This window comes from Vulpes vulpes, chromosome 1 (genome assembly GCF_048418805.1).
Source record: "Vulpes vulpes isolate BD-2025 chromosome 1, VulVul3, whole genome shotgun sequence".
Lineage (NCBI taxonomy): Eukaryota > Metazoa > Chordata > Mammalia > Carnivora > Canidae > Vulpes > Vulpes vulpes.
The window spans coordinates 157,435,157-157,456,664 of NC_132780.1; the positions used below are offsets into that span (position 1 = coordinate 157,435,157).

General features: G+C 32.1%; 1 protein-coding gene across 1 annotated transcript in view; it reads right to left on the reverse strand.

The window, feature by feature from the left end:
* LOC140595216 (protein eyes shut homolog) overlaps window positions 1–21,508 on the reverse strand; it is a 162,078-nt gene that overhangs the window by 81,836 nt on the left and 58,734 nt on the right. The window lies entirely within an intron of this gene.

Genomic DNA, 21,508 nt, shown 5'->3' on the forward strand with positions numbered 1-21,508 from the left:
ATTGTAACTCTATAATTCAATAACTTTTGCAAATGTGTAGAGGTATTTGACTATTAGCACTATTTAGGTTTAGCATATTTCCATTACCCAACGAAGACCTCTTTTATTGTCACTCTTTGTTCGCAACTTTGGCCCCAGGCAAACATTAATTTTTCTGTCTCTATAGATTTGCTTTTTCTATGCACATCATATAAATGGAATGGTACAATATGTTGTCTCATGCTTGGCTTCTTTGCTTAGGATTTGTCATGTTGTATCATGTATCAATATTTTGTTACATTTATTGCTAAAAAGTAATTCACAATGCATATATTTTATTTATTCATTCATCAGTTGGTAAACATTTGGGCTGTTCTACTTTTAAACATTTTTTATCGATACAAAATTGACATATAACATTATATCAGGGTTTTTTATTTGATAAAATTCTCCTGTGAAGCCAACATTATATTAGTTTGAAGTGTACAACATAATGATTCAATATATGTATATAGTACAAGATGATCACCATCATAAGTGTAGTTAGCATTCATTATTGCACACAGTTATAAATTTTTGCTTTTGATGAGAACTTTTAAGATATACTCTTGTAGCAATTAACTTTTATGAATAAATGAATTCACCCACGAGTATTTGAGTAGATATATATTTTCATATCTTTTATACAAATTTCTTGCTGAGGTGTATAATAAATACATGTGTAACTTTTTAAGAAACTGGCAAACTATTTTACAAAGTGATTGTGCCATCTTACATTTACATTAGCAGTGTATACGATATCCTGTCTTTCTGCATTTTTACCAACATTTACATATGTAGACTGTAAAAATTGTATTGTTTATTTTCTTATTATTGAGTAGCAAGTTGTTTTTTGTATTTTCTGAATACAATTTTCATGATATATGTGATGGCAAATACTTTGTCCTTTTCTTGCTTTGCTTTTTCATGTTCTAAGTGATTTTTTGATAGGAAAGCTTATATATATATATATATATATATATATATATATATATATTTTAAATTTCATTAAATACAACTTGTAATCTTTTCTTTCATGTATCATGCTTTTGGTCTCACATAAGAACTCTTTGCCTTACCAAAGTTCACAAAAATTTTCTCTTACTTTTTATCAGAAGTTTATAATTTTAGTTCTTACATTAGGATCTCTGATCCATTTGATTTTTTTTAATTTTTTGTTTTGATACAGTCTGTTACAATGATGTGAGCTATTTCACATATATTTGTGTTTTTAATTAATTAATTAAATGTTGAAATATAACTGCCACAGTACTTTTTTAGAGATTGGCCTTTGTCCATTTAATTACTTTTTTCACTATTGTGGAAAATCAATTGGTCATAAACACAACTTTTGATTTCTGACTCTCAGTTCCATCCCACTGGTCTATATACTTATCCATATGCATAACACACTGTCTAGATAAATGGAACTTGATAGCAAGTTCTGAAATTGGGCAGTCATCCAATTTTTTCCTCTTGTTGGTTTTTGTTTTTACACTTTTACATAGAATTTTGTATGAGGTGGTCAATTTCTACACAAAAGCCTGGTGGAAAATTGATAAATATGTCAATGAATCAATAGATAAAATTGGGAAGAATTGTAATCTTAACAATATGAAGTTCCAATCAATGAATATTCAATATCTCCGCATTTGTTTAAGTATTCTTTCATCTCTTTCAGCAAAGTTGTAGAGTTTTCAATTAAAGTCTTCATTTAATTAATTAAATTTATACCTACGCATTTATTCTTTTGTTGCTATTGCAAAGGTAATATCTTCTTAATTTGATTTTGTAAATTTTGTTGCTTTATATAGAAATGTAATTAACTTTAGTATGCTATCTTGTATCCTGCAAACTTTATAAACTCATTTATTAGTCTGGTAATTCTTTTTTTGGATCCTTAAGATTTTCTACAGATGAGATATTGTCATGTGTTAATAAAGATAGTTTTACTCCTTCCTTTTTAATCTGTATGTCCTTTTATCTCCCCATTAAACATTCTGGAACATTCTATACAATGTTAACTACAAATGGTGAAAGTGTATACCACTTTTGTTTTCATTCTAAAAGAAAATCTATCACCTTGCCATCATTGGTATTATGTTAACTGAACAATTGTTATAAATTATTATTATTATTATTATTATTATTATTATTATTAAATTTATTTATGACAGTCACACACAGAGAGAGAGAGGCAGAGACATAGGCAGAGGGAGAAGCAGGCTCCATGCACCGGGAGCCCGATGCGGGACTCCATCTCGAGTCTCCAAGATCGCACCCTGGGCCAAAGGCAGGCGCCAAACCGCTGCGCCACCCAGGGATCCCCTAAAATATTTTTTTTATCAGGTTGAGAGAGCTTTGTTCCCTTTCTAATTTGTTTGAGTTTTTATAATCAATATGCATTGCATTTTTTCAAATGGCTATTCTGTGTCTATTGAGAGGATTATATGGTTTGTCTTTTTTCTAGTAAGGTAGTATAGTAAATTAATTTATCTTTTGGATGTTAAACCAATCTTGCATTTTTGGGAAAAAAACATATTTTGTGAGAATATAAAAATAGTTTTATATGTTACTGGATTGAGTATACTTTTATTTGTTGAGGATTTTCAAATTACATTCATAAGTGATACTGATTTTTAGTTTTCTTGTCTTGTGCTGTCTTTACCTGGTTTTGCTATGAGAGTAAAACCGGCCTCATAAAATGAGTTGAAAAGTATTCCTCACTTCTTTTCTTTGTGAAAAGTTTGTAAGGACTAGTATTAAGTCCTTCCATGTTTGCTAGGTTTATATAGGTTTTCGATTTCTTTCTGAGACAATTTTAGTAATTTGTGTCTTTCTAGAATTTGTCTATATAGTTTAAGTAGTCTAATTTGTTTGCATAATGGTGTTCACAGTATTTCCTTATAATCATGTTTATTTTGAAAGAATGATCACTAAAAATATCCCCACTTTAAACACTGATTTTATTAATTTTTGCCTCTCCTTATTTTTTCTCAGTCACTCCAACTGAAGATATATTCATTTTGTTTTTCTCAAACATCAGTGTTTGGTTTCATTGATTTTTCTCACAAGTTTTAGTTAATTTTTTTTTATTACAGGTTTTGTTTTCTTATTTTAGGTGGAGAAAGGAAAGCTGTTCTTTATCCAAAACAAAGTCAACAGAGGGCGGGGAGTGGGGGTGAATGGGTGACAGGCATGAGGGGGGCACTTGACGGGATGAGCACTGGGTGTTATTCTGTATGTTGGTAAATTGAACACCAATAAAAATTAATTTATTAAAAAAACAAACAAAGTCAAATAATAAATGTAAAAGGACCAATAGAAATCTCAGATCACCATTTTCTAACCATCAGTGTGGTAATTGATTTTGGTCAGAAACATTCATGGATGCTAAATTTGCAAGATGAAAATTGTTGGGAAACAGGATTATAGAAAGATCCATCAAACATCATTTTAACTGAATAATCAAATTCAACCTCATCAGTTGTGGAGCCAAGTAACATCATTGCCTCTTGATGTAATGCATAGACATAGGATAAACATATATAACATATATACATAACACATGAACATAAATATAAAACCTGAGAAGGACTTAGTGTCACCTATGTAGCCACTTTGCGGAAATATTGGACATTAAATAATGAGGAAACAATCAGACAAATCCTTCTCTCCAAAAGTAAACCACTATCTTGTTAACACATTTTTTGCCCTATTTGTGGACTTTCCATACCCACACCTCCAACGCTTCTTGGTGAGATCCAGCCAAGCTATCATATGTATGTTGACCACAGGGAGAGTTCTGCCAAATAACTCAGCAGGGACTCTCCAAAGCTGTCAATTTCACAAAAGAAAATGGAAGACTGGAGAAGCATTCTGGATTAAAGCAATCTAAAACCACGTGACGACCACATAAAGTGCTTGAGGCTTGACTGGACCCTACGTTAGAAATAAAGTTTTAGTGATTTTTTTGCACTAATCTTACCATTTCCTTTCTTTTGTGTGTTGCTGATCTAGTTTATCTTCTTTCTCTACTTATTTAAAGTAGAAGCTGAGGATATTGATTTGAGATCTTTTTTCTTTTTTAATGTAGGAATTTAGAACTATAAATTTCCTTAATAAGCATTGCTTTAACAATAAATTTAATAAATTTTGATATGAGGTGTGTGTGTGTGTATATATGTGTGTGTGTGTGTGTGTGTGATTCTTCTTTGACTAGGTTATTTTAGAAATTCGTTTAATTTCCAAGTATTTGGTGATTTACCAGAATTTTCTGCTATGGATTTCTAATTTAACTCTGTTAAGATTGGTAAGCATATATTTCCTGAATTTTATCTTATTTTCCCCCATTTAGTTGTTTTAATGAATGCATTTCAGAGAGTTTCTAAAATACATATTTAGTGTTATGTAACCATCACCATTATAATTTCAGAATATTGCCTTTGCCCCAAAAAGAAACCCCATAATTATTGGTAACTTTCAGCTGCCCTTTCCCCAATCTCTTTACATCCACTAATCTCATTTTTGTCTCTGTGAATTTGCCTGTTCTGACCTGAATTTTATCTTTTTCTCAGATTTATTGAAACTTCTTTTATGGTTATCTTCATTTGTTTATATATTGTCTACCAACACCAGAGTTGAGCATATTTGGTACTTTATGCAATGTTAGGGTGAGGGCCTCCTTAAAGTCTGTGCTCTGGACAAGTCACTAGCCTCCCTTTTATCCCCACACTGATAAGATCATGTGAGAAAAAAATAATAAAGTGATGCTACTAAGGCCCAAGTTTAGGCGCTTCATTGAAGCTTTTATAAGTCCTAGGTCCCTAGGTGTTTCACTGCAAAGCTGAAGAAATTTTGTGAGATTGTATTCAATCTATTGTTAATAGGCACATCACAGTGTCAACAAAAAGTAACTACAGTAGTGGCCTGACAATTCTTGCCATATCTGTTAACTCTTAGATTTCAAAACCAAAATTTACTCTTTTATTTTCATTGGCCCGAACAAGGCTTTGGGCAATTCATGCATATTAGAGCTGAATGGAGAATTATCCAACTTTCGTTAAAAATGGTGTAGTTGGCCCCCAGAAATTACCTATAGAAAATTTTAAAAAGCATTTGTATTCTAAGTTCATAAATCTTGCCAATCACTAAATATCCCAAAGCTAACAGGCATGTAGCATGTTCATTAGAAAAAAATATTTATATCAAACCCATTCATTATTATGAGAATAGAAACAACAGGAAACATTTAGTTATGAAAAATTAAATTACTTAGCAATAGTATACAAGACAAAAACCCCACTTAGATGATACGCTGTTAATTCATTTGAAGTTTGGATTGCGAGTTAATTCTAAAATATAACAGCATAAAGGTAGTATAAAATGTTGAGTGACCACACCCTTGACACTATTATATTAAAATAAAGCAACCTCTAATATCAGGAAATCAGTACATGAATAATTATTTTGATCACACAAAGAAAGGAATGTGTATTTCTTAATGTTATTATTAATAGCATCATATTACCCTATTTGATAATTAAATATAGGGAATAATATTTAAGTACATTTAAGACATAAATGTTAGCACCATGGGAGGAAATTTGATGAATGCTATTGCCTTATATGTATGTAATGCTTGGCATTACCATAGCACATACATCCAGATTATTTTTTATAAACTCCTTAAGACAAATCTGGGATTTATAAAGGGCCATAATTATCCAGTGTATATTTTAATTTTCTTCTAAGTTAAACTAATGTTTTCTAGAGGTTAAGCAACTTGTCACATGCTACATAATTAGTTAATTAATGACAAATTAGTAATAATATTTTATGCATTCCACCTAATCTCAGTATAACTCTGTGTTCTTTCACCACACTAGATTAGTTCTATAAAAAATTTTAGAAAAGGTAGAAACCCAAATACTCAATTGACTTTTAGCATTAATCCAATAGTACAATTATAGTGTTCAACATTATGCTGTCCAACATTATATATGGAATATAAAAAAGATGCAGAAATATTTACTTGGCTTCTTCTAGAAGCAAAATTATATAGTCTAAGTATGAATCCTTTGTCATGTATGCAGTTTGGAAATATGTTGCTTGTCTCTTCATTATTTTAATGAGGAATTTCTAGATTAAAAAAAATTTTGATGACTTCCAGTTTATTGATTTATGCATATACACTTATTATTTTTATGGATTGTACTTTTGATATCATCTAAGAGCTCTCCTTCAGTCACTATGTTCCAAATATTTTCTGCTATAAAACAGCTATCAAAACAATTAGAGTTTAGTTTTGTTAATAATGTCATAGCATATGACATAGCATATAGAATGTAGTAAGTTAAGAATAGAAGATATATTGTGTGGATAATTTAAAAATATAAAGAATAATATATTATGTGGATTGTGTTGTTGTTCTTTTAATGGATATATAGTTTCTTCCAAAACATTAAAATTGCAGACAAAACTATGATTTCATAAACACTAATTGAATTGTGCTTATGAAGCTTCACATTTGTTATTATTCAAGAAAGAATGGCAAGATTCAGAGAAGTGTACTCTTTAGTGTGACCTGATAGATTGCCCTTGATGGAGATTTTGTGCAAAGTAGATCATGAGGAAGGGAGATGATTTCTCAGAAAAGAATGGATGTTGGAAATGTCATTCATCATATAAGATAAGCATTGCTAAAAAAAAAAAAGTGAAGATTCACAAGGATGAAAAGGGGCTCTTCTCAAGGCCTCAGAAACTTGAGGCATGGATTCTAAAAAGGTGATATATTTGGGGGCTCCTATTGTGCAGAGGTGTAAGTGGTCTTTTAAGACTAGGTCCTGACCTCAGGGCCAACTGGGTGGGTGTTTGCATGAGCTAATCTAAATGTTATACATGAGGTGAATTCTGAGGTCAATTTATCTAGTATCTAAGTATACATTCCTTGACTTAACTTCTTTTTATTTTCCTCTCAGTAATGTCATATGGTGCATGTGATGGTGTGGATTTAGCACTGCTAGGGGAAATTAAAAGGAAATTTTTGTGCATACTTGGTGTAAAGTAGCATGAGATAATGGCAAAGAATCATAGTGGCCATAAATGATCCACCAAATACTGAAGAAGGAGTCAGCAACCAGGTAGCTGATATCTCACTAATGAAAATCAGATTGGGTTTTGGAACAGTGGCAGAGACAGTAAATCTTACCAATTATTCCAAAGGCTATCTGAACTTCTTAGCTACCCATCTATATTCTAGCCAATGAGATCCTTTTAGAAATTCTTGGTGTCTAGATCAAGCCAAAGCCTTTAAGTAATATACTTTCTTCCATCTCTGGCTTTTCTTGCACTGGCCACCTGGAGGTCACATGTTCTAGTTAGCATATGTAAAATATTCCAACAGACTGGATTCCTGAGTTGCTACCCTGCAGGGGCACAAGATGTTCAATGGCCTTTGAATGAATTAAAAAATATATATATCATTGATTTAAGAAGTATTAGTTAATTCAACACAACCCAGCCTAATATGACCACTAAAAAATATTTGACCAAGTTAGGTTCTGCCATAACAAGAACTTAAAAATTATGGCATATGTGTGGTGAGCAATGAAATGTGAAAGGCTGAAAAGATAATAATCCACATTATAACATATTACCTGATGTGAGAGGAGTGTGAATGCATAGCAGTTATGGCAGAATTGTTTAAAAAAAATTAGTAGAATGCTTCAGTTGCTATTTATTGGTTTTGTCAAGAAAAATACATAAAGTAGACGTACTAGGGATTATTTGCCAACACAAATACAATAATGGATATATTGGAAATATTAAGGACCAATATTAGGAATGAAAATTAAGTATGGCTATTTATGGGTATGGATTAGTGTTGACTAAAATATATGGGTTCTGTTTCTCTTTCTTCATTTTATTAAAGTGTTTGTGTAAATTGCCATGTGAAAATAAACCACTTTATATCAAAATACAGGGCATTAAAAAAAAAACCTGTTCAATGTGAAAACAGTTACTGGGGCGTAAATGCAAAGGTAGGTGACACATCTTTCCATTTAAGACTTATTAAAATGCTAAGGCATATGTTCACTGTAAGCTGATGATGAATTTGAACAGAATGATATGTTTTGTTTTGTTATGTTTTATATGAGTGGACACATAAAGCACAAGAAAATCATGCAAAAACTTTAAGGAAGTATAATCTATCTATAAAGATATAGCCTATTTAGTAGGAACAATTTAGCAATATGAGTTTAAAAATAAGAACTTAAATACCTTAAGAAATGTTATCATAGACAAAGAAAATAAAGTTAGCATCAATAATTCAGATTCTTCAGTCCTTTTTTTGAGAAAGAGAAAGTACACATTTGTGAGTGCACAAAAGCAGTGGGGAACCATAAAGTGGGAGGGGGAGGAAAAGAATTTCAAGATCTCAAGGGGACTCAGTGCTGAGCCCGGGGGCTCAATGTGGGGCTTGAACTCATGATCCTGAGATCATGACCTGAGCTGGCACCAAGAGTCGGTTGCTTAACTGACCGAGCTACCCAGCATCCCTTGATTCTTCAAAGTCTTTTAAAATAAAATATGCTTGTTAGTTTTATTTTAATGAAATTTAAAATATAAAAATTTCAATTATTTTCTAATGAGAAACAAACATACTTGAAAATGCAGACTTTACAGACAACAAAGTGGTATTTTTGACACAATTAACCTGAAACACTTTCTCTTTTCAAAGTATGGGGCAGAAACAACAAATGCTTTCATTGTGACTAATATGCATGTGACATCTAATATATCAATGTGTTTTTTAGCTCATCATATATATTTTATGCTTTTTTTCATTTACCATTCTTTAAAATAATACAAAATGTTCATATATTTTGTATTTACTCTGAATTAAAGTATCTAAATATCTACTAGGAAGACGCATCTTTTGAACATGCATCTTGCAAAAGGAATATTGGAGTAACAGTGAGGGGGAGAGAAAACAATCTCCGGAACATACCAGTTGTTAATTTCTATCAGTCAATTGATGTATACCCATGTATTTTATGTATGTATGACATTATCTTTCTATCTTTCCCATTTAGGTACTCAAAAATACAACTAATACTAACTATTGTAAGCATTAAGAAAATTTGTGTACAGAAAGCAATAGTCCATTTGTTTGGAACTAAAGTGACAGTTTTTCTGGCAGGGAAAACACCTTTATCTGTATGTTATTAACTAAGGCTATGAGTCTGTAATGAGTTTAAAGTGTTGGTCAAACTAATCAAGAAGTACTAAGGAAAGAGAACTACCATGATGGAGTATTTCTCTGAGGAAAAAGCAGAGGAATGGAGAGACTGGGTTATATTTGGATCACTAGATCACTTGTCCCAAGTCTACAACATCTGAAAATATCTCATGATTATATGTGGTGTTGTTGGATTTCTTGAAACCAATTATGGTGTGAGATATATACTACAAAAATTAAGTAATCTCCTTTACTTATGTTGATTAAACAAGTGGATGCTCAAACTCTCATTTGAGGTTTGAATAACACTGAGCCATACAAATAAAATGTACCCTTTTAGGGACCCTGAGTGGCTTAGTGGTTGAGCATCTTCCTTGGGCTCAGGGTGTGATCCTGGGGTTCTGGGATTGAGTCCCACATAGGGCTCCATCCATGGAGCTTGCTTCTCCCTCTGCCTGTGTCTCTCAGGATAAAATCTTTAAAAAAATACCCTTTTACTTACTGGTGATTTTGTTCATTTTTTTCTCCTGAAACTTATAGCCTCTCTGATATTTTGTTTGTTTGTCTTGCTGGTATATATCCTCGATAATCCTTTCATGTTATTTTGGTGGGCCACAATTTTTCTGCTCTTTAGCATGTGTAGGATGTTATTTGTTTGGCCTTCATACTTGAACACAAGTTCAGCTGTGTATAAAATTAAGTGATGAACATAATTTGTATTTAAAAGTCAGTAAATAGGAAAGAGGTAGCTTTTTTAACTCTGCCATTTTGTGCAGCTCACAAGATAAATTGATGCTAATCTGATTGTTTTTGTAAATTTCCTGGTATTTTACTATTTTTTTGAGGTTGGATTATTGGTTGAGTCCTTCTCAAATTTCTTAGATATTTTAATATTTTCACCAACATGTATTTTAGACTGTCTTTATCATTTCTACTAAATACTTTCTTGACCCTTTCAATATACTTGTCTTTTTTTTCAGATATTTTTTAATTTTACTATTTTATTATTTATTTTACTATTTTTCTATTTTATTAATTTCTTTTCTCCTTGCTCTTGTTGCTTCCTTCTGGAATTTCTATTACATGAAGGCTGATATTTCTGCAGTCATTTTCTGTGATGCACATTTCCTCTTGTTTTTCTTATATTTTATTGTTCTCTTTGTCTTCTGGAGGAAGACCTCTACTATATTTTCAACACATATACTAATCATTATACATGCTATTTTTAGGCCTGTGATTCTTAAATTACTGATCATGGATTTCCAAGTAATATGATATTTTTGAGAATTGCTACAGTATCCTTCGTGATGCTCCTAAAAATATTGATTTTTCCCCCTTAATTAGTTCAACTTTCTCAATGATTTATTGCCTCTATTCAAATATAAGTTCTCTTCAGGTAGGTAATTTTGTCTGCTAACTGACTTCACAAGCACATAGAATAGCCCTTACCTTTGTCCAGATTAGAATTTCTCCCCTAAGTGTTGGTAAATGGAGAATCTTGTATAGAATTTCACTTTTCTGATCATAAGGGAGGTTCACGATGGACAGCTAGGTGGATAGATTGACACTCGATTTTCCCAAGATGAGGTCAGCTCATATATCCTGGCAGCCTTAAATTCCACAAAACTCTGATTAACATTACACTATGCTTACTTTAGGATTTTCCTTTGTCAGAATGCACACTTCTGAGAGCTATTCCTTCTTTCCTTTTTTATATCTTTCTTTTTCTCCTCCAAGTCCCCCTTGCATAGAATTAGCCTAGCCTTGCATTTTCTCTGATTTTCTTTATAGCTTTCTTGTCCACACTAAGATCTTTTCTGAAATAGTTATTCCAACTGTTCTTACTGGAGTTTTTAAATTAATTTTCCTAAAGATTGCCTTGTGACCCAATCTTACAAGTTTGACTCTGAACTCTGAATCTCTCCAAGATTTTTTGAATAATAAATTTATTTTTATTGGTGTTCAATTTACCAACATACAGAATAACACCCAGTGCTCATCTTGTCAAGTGCCCCCCTCAGTGCCTGTCACCCATTCACCCCCACCCCCGCCCTCCTCCCCTTCCACCACCCCTACTTCGTTTCCCAGAGTTAGGAGTCTCTATGTTCTGTCTCCCTTTCTGATGTTTCCCACACATTTCTTCTCCCTTCCCTTATATTCCCTTTCACTAGGCACTGCTGTTCTTTCCACTGGCAAAATTTTTTACAGTGAAATGTTCCAAGCTATCTTTTTTTTTTTTTTTCTGCCTTGGCTTTTTAATCTATCTGATACAATCACCTCTTAATTTTCCCAGGATTCCTGAAAAAAATTTTGATAATAGTCTGCATTATATTCCCCAGCAATGCCATGGTTTTCATTTTAAAGGGAATGTTTAATGGAAAGTGATATAAGCATATATATACTCTTAGACTCCCAAATTAATCAGACTTTTCTTACTTAAATATGTTCTTCCCCACAGATATGAGTTAAGTAAAACAATACTCTGATTCAGTAATATAGATTAGTGCTGTGTTTACTAATTTTTACATTGTATCAAGTAATATAGTACCATACAAATTTTGATCTCATGAAGTTATGAGTTTACATAGAAATAGAATAAATGTAAAAGAGAAGTAAATGAATGCATAGTATGTTTAATGGTGATAAATATTGTTGAGAAAAAGGTGGCAGTGTGCTTGAAACAAGAAAGTTCTGGAAGGTATGGACATTCTAAATAGAGTGGTCAAAGAAAGCCTCAACGATGAGGGGAATAATAAACCTATATATAGAGAAACAGTCTTATGGCTATCCTGCAAAAGAGTAATTTGAACACTTAACTCCCCTCACCTTGATATATTTTTTTCACTTTTTAAAGTATATACCACCTTGTAAAATAACATGTACCATAAGGATTTGCTATATTTATGATTCATTTCTTTCATTCAAATATAAGCTCCATTCATACAGGTAATTTTGTCTGTTTTGCTAATGACATTTCATAAGCAAATAGGATGCTGTTGCCCCACAGCAAGATTTCCATAAGTATTTGTTGAATTAATGCATGAACAAATAAATGAACAAAGAACACTTTATCAGACACAACAGCAAGTGTAAAAACCTTGAGTTGAGACTATTCCTACAGCATTCAAAAGCAGAAAGAAAACTAGAAGACTGAGTCAATAAGAGGATGCAAAGTTCAGAGAAGGGAAGTCAGAATGAGGGTGGAATGAGCTATTTCAGAAACCTAGGCTTTTTTCCTTTTATTTCAAATTTTATGGAAACACAATGGAGCATTTTGGGCTGAGCTTTGGCATAATCTCACATATTTAAAAGATTACTTTAAAAGTAGATTATACATGGCCAAGAAGGAAAACAGAGAGCAGTTTTTAGACTACTGCAATATTCCAGACATAGAATTATGGAGCTTTAGACAGGTAGAGAAGTAGGTTGATAGGGGTGTGCAGGCAAAGCCTGGATGTCTTTTTCTGATTGCTCTAATTTTTATTGAAATATGAAAGGAAGAACTCGATGGAGTATAATCAAAGGGGTTGAGGTTTGAGGAGAAAAGATAGGTATGAAAGGTCATCAAGAATATTGACAGAATGCAATATTAAACAAAAATTCCAGGTATCAATAATTACCACCTTTACATAAAAAAAAAAAAAAAACGTAACACACAACAATGCACACATAACCCAAATACCTAACTGAAATTGTATTAAATCAGCTAAGCAACTTTTATTTCAATGGAAATCATAATGGGGTTTCTATAAGACAAACTAGCTCTGCTATCCTAACAACGTGCATGTATCCATAAAAAATATCACAACGAATGGAAGATCATCTTATTTTATTATGATTTCAATAAGTTCTTTTGGATCAATCCCCTAATGAAGTGTCAAAAATTTCCAAAGGAATTCTGTGTAAAATAATAAATGCAGTGCAGTTAGTTGTACATTTTATTCACGTAAATTGATTTCAGTTTACTTTCATGTAAGAATGAAGCTATTGTACTTGAAGGATAGGCCACAAAAAGGCATCACCCAATAGAAGAGTAATTTGCCTTTCATTTCTATGAGAAGAGAAAGAAATGGTTGCTAGGAGCACTTTTCAATGATTACAAAAGTGAAATAAGCAGCAAACACAAGAAAATGAGTGAAAAAATAGCTAACTTTTCTTTTAAAGAATGCTTTATGAAGTGTTTTTATTTATTTTTATTTTTTTTAATTTTTATTTACTTATGATAGTCACACAGAGAGAGAGAGAGAGAGAGAGAGGCAGAGACACAGGCAGAGGGAGAAGCAGGCTCCATGCACCAGGAGCCCGACGTGGGATTCGATTCCGGGTCTCCAGGATCACACCCTGGCCAAAGGCAGGTGCCAAACCGCTGCACCACCGAGAAATGTGTGGGAAATATCAGGAAGGGAGATAGAACATAAAGACTCCTAACTCTGGGAAACGAACTAGGGGTGGTGGAAGGGGAGGAGGGCGGGGGGTGGGGGGGAATGGGTGACGGGCACTGAGGGGGACACTTGACGGGATGAGCACTGGGTGTTTTTCTGTATGTTGGTAAATTGAACACCAATAAAAAATAATTTATTAAAAAAAAAGAAAGAAAAATAGCTAACTTGTTGACTTATGTTTGATTATAGTTTTAATACTTTGTCAAGATGAATAACTGATTCAAAATAAGAAAGAATATTTAATGCAAATACTTAACATAACCTATGCTAAAGTCATTGTATGCAAGATTTATATTTAGGTATTTCAGATAAATAAAAAAAGGCAAGTTATTTATTTTATGCACACTTTAACAAACACCATTTAACTACTCTTACTCTCATGTTATACAGTTTCAATCATGTGTGGTGTGAGACTTTAACAGTTAAAAATATCAACTTTGTTAAGTTCTTAATGTATGACTCTCACTACTCTGCTCTTAAATTCAAATGAGAAGGATTCAGCCTACAACCTATTACAACGGGACGAATATCTAATATTTTCCTTTATGGCAAAGATTTGAATTTTTTTTCTCTTGTGGGCCTTAGAGTCTCTTGAAATCTGCTATTGTATCATGAAAGCATTTGTAGATTATATATAGATGCATTAAAATGACTATTTTACTATTATTTTTAAAATGCTTTATTAGTATTAATCTAAATGATTTTAATTGTAAAATAGACACTGTCTTTAACCCATTGTTATAGAACAAATGTTTGCATCACCCCCAAACTCATATGTTGAAACCCTACGCCTGATGTGATTGTATTGGGAGGTAGGGCCTTTGGGAAGTAATTAAAATTTAGTTTAGGATTAGGGTAGAATCTTCATGAATGGGATTAAGGCCTTTATAAAAGTGATGAGGAAGCTGCTTTTCCTCTCTGATCTCAGTCATGTGAGGATACAATGAGAAAAGTTGGGAGTCTGCATCCTGGAAGATAGCTTTCACCAGAACTTGATGATGGGAACACCCTGATCTTGGACTTCCAGCCTCCAGAACGATGAGAAATGAATTTCTGTTGTTAATAAGCCACCCAATCTATGGTATTTTTGTAATAGCAGCCCAAATTGACTAACATATCCGTTGTAGGTGAGATCATTAGGCATATGAAAATACAGTTCAAAGCATACATCATTCTTATATTATTAATAAGAAACTTTGAGGAATCTCTGAAAGAAACACAAAAATGCAAGACTGCATTTAGAGAAGTACCCAAAGAGACATGAATCATGCATAGAACAAAAAAAGGCACATAGAAGAAAACAGGTGTGGGTCCTAAAATAAAGCCATTCACATCCTCAAACTCTAAGTAACAGGAGGCTGAAGTCAAGAAAGTTCCTAGAACATTGAGCTAAAGTATGGAATGGTTGTGGTGAAATCCAAATTAGACTCTAGGCATGCATTGAAAAAATGATCATAGATCACATATCCCAGTATGCAATTTTAGGTTGGGTAATGTGAGACTAAGTTCTATTCATCTTCCAAAGTTTTCACTTAATAAATGAAAGCTTTTCTGGTAGAGAAACTGTATATCCAATCAGAGAATTAGTTTTGAGCAACAGCAACAATGGGTATTAACAAAAGAAATGAAAAGAAGATCGTCTACCAACACTAAAAGTATCTGTCTCAAGTTTATGATTACTATATTTCCAATTAGGTAGATAAGTAAAGCCTCTATAAACCTAATTTAATTTTCATATTTAATCAGTCTTAAAGATTTGAGTAAGGATCTGCCTAATCTCTGGCTGAAAGTACTTCAATATCCAATATCAGAAAAACAGACATTTCTTAGTTAAATTGAAAAAAATTATAAGATAAACATGAAAAGCATCAGTATTTCAAAAGAAGAGTTGCAAAGTAGAGAACCCATCCATCACTGAAGCAGGGATTCTGCTTGAAGGAAAATAAGGTAGAGATATACAATTCATGGATTGATAAAACCTGAGATGTGTTTTGAAAAGAAAATAAATTAAAGTCAATCCTTTGCTAATTCTAATCAAGGAGATTAAAATATAATAAAAATAGTTAACATTTCTATGCTAGGATAAACTAAAAGGTGAAAAACACATACCAAAATTAACATAAATAATATGGAATGGTTAATATATTAATAACAGAAAATATAACTTGTAAAGAAAATAACCATAGAATTATCCTCCAAAAGGACACTGAGCCTGGTTTTCTGAATCTTCAAAATCTGTGAAACTTATAAAATTTTATGCACTATATTCTAGAACAGACTTATTCAACAGAAATAAGATGTCAAATGCATTTTGAGATTTTCTAGTAGCTACATTACAAAAAATAAAGGAAGTAAGTAAAATTAATTTTAAGAATACATTTAATTTACTCAAAAGTTCTCAAATAAAGTTTTCAATATCGACATAAAACATTATTAATGCTGTATTTTACTTTTTCATACTAAATTTTTGAGTGGGAAAGCACCTCGCAATTTGAAAGCCAAATTCCAAGTACTCAAAGCCATAAGTGGATAATGTCTCTGTACCGAACAGTACATCTAGAGCAAAGGAAAAAAGTGAATGTTCCAATCTTATCTCACAAAGTTATTCTAAGCTTTATAGCAAATACCTTACTAATCACAACATTAAATTACAGTCTCAAGGATGGAATGATCTTAAACAAAATATGAGAAATTAAATTTCATTAATTTTGAAAAGTAGTAATAAACACATCAGGCAAGTTCCATTCTCAGATTGAAAATTTTTAGAAAAAAAAAAAAAGAAAATTTTTAGAACATCTCTGAATATAATTTCACATCAATAGAAATAACAGCTTATAAATCTGAAGAATAATAAAATTAAATAGTTCTAAGACTGGTCATTTCAATAATTTTGCTCAATTAACTATATATCCATACCAAATAAACAACAAAAGACTCCTGTCATCTCATATTACAAAAATAGTCATCAATCCAGCTAGACTGTATATTTAAAACAAAAATTCTAGAAAATTATGATTTCTGGGACATGAGGGAAATCATTAAAATTTCATGAAAAATAAGGACATTTAGAGAGTGAAAACCAAGTAAGATAATGGCACAAAATGTTTTTAACACCCATAACTAGAGCAGCCTGGGTGGCTCAGCGGTTTAGCACCGCCTTCAGCCCAGGGTGTGATCCTGGAGTTGCAGGATTGAGTCCCATGTCGGGCTCCCTGCATGGAGCCTGCTTTTCCCTCTGTCCATGTCTCTGCCCCTCTCTCTCTCTCTCTCTCTCTCTTTCTCTCTCTCTGTGTCTCTCATGAGTAAATAAAAATCTTTTAAAAAATAACACCCATAACTAGCAAAGAGGGCATGTGTACATGTATGTGTATATATGTATATTGATGCATGTGTATATATACATACATGTAAAGTATGTGTACATGTATATGTATTATAATGTATGTGTATGTGCACATGTATATGTATTGTATGTATATACATGCGTATGTGTGTACACATGTGTATTATGTGTATGCATACACATAAGTATATATGTGTGTATATGTGTATATATGCCTATGTCTATATATATATATAGCCAGTCAATAGGGAAAAAGGGACAAAAGACTTAAATAGACCGTTCACAAAAGATATCAAATGTCCATAAAAATCTCAAAGAATTCAATAGTAATAGTGAACATAGATGTAAATATTAAACCAAAATGAAATGCTGCTACATACTTTTCAACATGACTGTCATCAAAATAGATGGCACACGGAGTGATGTGTGCATGTAGAGCAAAAAGGAGTTTTATACACTGCTAGCAGGAGTGTAAGTTAGCACAGCTCCTTTGGAAATAACGTGTTATTATTTATTAACATTCAATAGATACATACATAAACCATGACCAGAAATTCCACTGGAAACCATGACTAGAAAGTATATTTCATACGTATACATACATACATACATACATACATACATGCCTATTGTGTATATGTATATGTATGCATATATATATATATATATTCTGTGTGTGTGTGTGTGTGTGTGTGTATGTATCCTTACAAAGAAACAAACAAAAGACAAGGGCAGGAAAGCTTATACTAGCAGCATCATTCATAATAGACTCAAACTGAAAATTGCCAAATTGATGTCCATCATTAGAACAGATATATAATTTTTATATGTTCATAAAAAAACACACAACTATATGTTTAGCTAAAGTTAAATTCTCACAAATATAACATGAATAAAAAAGGCTAAACATACCATAAATTCTATTCATATGAAAATCAAGTGAAAGAAAACAAAAGTTCAGGACAATCTGTCTTTGGGAATTGGGGGTTGGAGATTGTTACGTGGAAGACGTATGAAGAGATCTCCTGGGATGCTGACAATGTTTTATTTCTTTATGTGATACTTATGTAGAATTTTATTTTGCGAGAAACTGGTATGCAAAAAGTTAAATGAAATTTTAAAATATAGTTAAAGTAGTTAAATCTAATAGTTGCATTTATTTATTCTTATTATTTTTAATGATTTTATTTATTTATTCATGAGAGAAACAGAGACACAGGCAGAGGAAGAAGCAGGCTCCCTGCAGTAGCTCGATATGGGACTCAATCCTGGGAATCCAGGATCAAGCCCTGTGCGCAAGACAGGTGCCAAACCGCTGAGCCACGCAGGCGAACCCAATAGTTGCATTTAAAAGTAGCTAAAGCCATGCACAAAGTCTAAAGGAAAATAAGTGGTTAAAAAATAACTTGTATTGTATATGACAGGAAGATGTTCTTCCTTGTTTCTAGGTGTTTACTTGTGTCATTGGTAATCAAATGTTAGCCAACCTCAGAATCACTGGAGGGATTGTTAAAACAGATTGCTAGACCTTTTTTGCCAAAGCTTGCTATTCAGTGGGTCTGGATCTAGCACGAAAAATTGCATATTTTCATTTCCAATAAGTTCCCAGGTGATACTCATGCTGTTGATGCAGGACCACAAGTTATAAAGCACTGACTTTTGCTATTCTCTTCAAAATACACTTTCCTCCATCCTATAGTCACCTGACTCACTCACTGTCACATTCATCTCAGCCCCAGCTCTACCCGAGTCACATAATAAAAAGTATCCTTATCCCCTAACCACAATCCACAATCACTACATTTTGAAGATAATCTCCATAATACTTTCCTTAAAAGCTTATATATATATATATATATATAGTATATATAGCTTATATAGTATATAAGCTATATATATATATATATATATATATATATAAGCTTTTAAGGAAAGTATTATGGAGATTATCTTCAAAATGTAGTGATATATATATATATATATATATATATATATATATATATATATATTTCTCTGTTAAGGTTTCTAATATCTCCACTCTGGCATTCCTATGCTTTATTTTATCCTCTAGAATTTTTGTATTTTATCTATTGAATAAATGAACAAATCCCACCAATTTCTCAATTTTCTGCATGATCTTTTTGCATTAGGTTCATATGCTCCTTGTCTTTAGTTTTCCCTATTTCAGATGAGATCAGGCACGTTCCGGGTGGTATGGCCATAGATTAGTTCTCCCTATTTCAAAGACAAATTTAACCTCAGATTTCTTAAGACCCTATTCCTTCTATATTTCTAATATGTAACAAATTTAAAATGAAACTTACATCCCGGAAGCTATCTGCCCTGCAAACTCAGTCAAAGACTGCAAAGGCTTTTCTATATATGAAATTTTTCTTGCCTCTTACTTGGTGGAGTATACCATTCCTTTCACTAAATGGCCAGAAAATTAACAATCCATTGCCCTCCTTTCATTCTGCCCCCTTAGCAATTTTATTTCTATTTTCCTTGTCTCTTTTCCTGGTCTAATCTTGTTCTTAAGACTTTTCTGATGGTCTGTGAGTTATCTCATTATTTTCTTTATCCTGGTTTTACTTTCACAAAAAATACATACTTCTTGTATGTTCTTCACCTTCTGCTTACAGAACCAACATTTTCCTTACTATGTTCTTTTCGTTCTTTTTGGGCCACCACATGTTTAATATATATACTTGTTATATATTATATAATTATTAATATATAATATTAAATAAATGCTGTCAACTTCCTGTGCTTGAAAAACATTGTTTTCCATGTTTAATAAAAATTCTCTGTCTTAGATTTCATCAAATCCATTTTTTTTATTAATCAAGACACAATTACATTTTTTAGAGGAGTAATTTTGGGACAACTATCTTAAGTTTATAAATGCTTTAGAATTTTGTTTCACAAAAATATTCAAATATTCTAGTATTCAGATGATGTGTTAAATATTAATTTGGGTATATACAGGCAATGGGTATCTCACCTCTGTCTGAGGATGGCAGAAATATTGTATCTTTAACTACCATCACATGGAGAAGCTATTATTAATAAGGGGCAAGAAAACTTTCTTTTCCTTTCCAACTTCAAATGGATTTAAACTATTACTTTACATTTTCTGCTCAAATGAAATTCATGCCAAGAAGGTAAACGATAAATAAAGTTAGAGGTTGTTCTTCTTCGATGTCTCCATGTCTGAGAATATTATTCCAGACATATATAACCAATAAAAATCGAGCAGCTAATGTGATTAAATGTGTAATCCAGTTGCAAAGTTTCCCTTCGACCAACTGTCTTAGTTGCACTAAGCCTTTAGTTGTATATAAATATATATTTGATTATAAAGGCAATGTGGTTACTCTTTTGAAAGGGTAGGAAAACACTTATTTTGTATATGAATAATGACTTTTTCTAGTTACATTTTCAAAACTTTGGATTATAAGGTTTATACATATTCTCTGTAATCAGTGAGGACAACATATATAGTAAATTTTAAATAAAGTTAGCAAATGTACATAGGTAAAACAACTAAATTTTTGAAATATGATTTCTCATTCAAAATTGAGTCCTATATAGATATTTGATTTTTTTTTGGAGAGCACATTAAAATGATAGCAGTTATTCACTCATAATTAAAGGATGCCAAAAATCAATAGAGGCATCAAAACAAAGAGAATGAGTAGGTAATTTAATTTTTGTTTTTCTATAATTGTTGGGGAGAAGTTTTCTGCCTTATAATAGGTTAGCTTCATTATTAATCTATGAGGTAGAAATATTTTCTGAAGTTCTAAACAAAATTTTATTTGTTTTGATTTCTCCTCATGTGATTTCCTTCTTCCATAAGAATTTTGAACAATGAGCAGAGGCCCTCTTAAATCATACAAAGATTAAGAATATAAAAACAGTGTACTCAGAATTCTAATATTTTAGAAAATGATATAATATTAAGAAAATTTAAGGGACCAAAAATGTTTAACATTGAAAGCAAAAGATTAAGAGGGAACATCATAACTATTTTTAAGTATAAATGTATACACACACACACACACATATATGAAATATAATTCTTCTATTTAATTACAGGGGTAGAACTAGAATTACTTGTTAGGACAGGCAGCACATTTGAGTTAGCATAAAATACACTCAACAATTAGGGATGCCTGGGTGACTCAGCGGTTGGGTGCCTGCCTTGGGTTCAGGTAGTGATCCCGGGATCCAGTCGGGCTTCCTGCATAGAGCCTGCTTCTCCCTCTGCCGGTTTCTCTGCCTTTCTTTCTCTCTGTCTCTCATGAATAAATAAATAAATATTTTTAAAAATTCTACTTAAAAAAATTAGAAACATGTGATAACAAAGAGACCACATTATTGAATAGTAGTACCCTGTTCAATGCTGGATGTAAACCAATCAGGATTAACTCACCATATGTAACAGAAATTCCAGAA